Source organism: Triticum aestivum, chromosome 7D (assembly GCF_018294505.1).
Source record: "Triticum aestivum cultivar Chinese Spring chromosome 7D, IWGSC CS RefSeq v2.1, whole genome shotgun sequence".
NCBI lineage: Eukaryota > Viridiplantae > Streptophyta > Magnoliopsida > Poales > Poaceae > Triticum > Triticum aestivum.
The window spans coordinates 59,372,952-59,373,323 of record NC_057814.1 but is presented as its reverse complement, the minus strand read 5'-3'; positions in this window follow the sequence as shown (position 1 = coordinate 59,373,323).

The window sequence follows — 372 nt, the reverse complement described above, 5'->3', positions numbered from 1 at the left end:
TGGCAACTTTCAACCTTTTCAGAGTTCATTTGTAGTGCTTTTCAATTTCAGGGTCTAATAGCTCAAAAAAATCAGTAAATGCATGAAAAATAACAAATGAAGTCAGAAAGGGTTGAAAATTTATGATGTGGGTTTGAATGGTGCATTTTGAACACAGAAAAACTATGGAGTTCAATTAAGGTCATGAAAATGAAATCCCTTTGTAACAAACGAGTTTCCGTATGAAACCCTGATACTTCGAAAGAGATTGTCCGTTTTGTACACAAATTGCATCCAGTTTTTGCCGTAAGCCTCTCTACTTTCTTGCACGTGCTATGTGGGTGAAATGATGACACCATGCCAACTTTCAACCTTTTCAGAGTTCATTTGTAG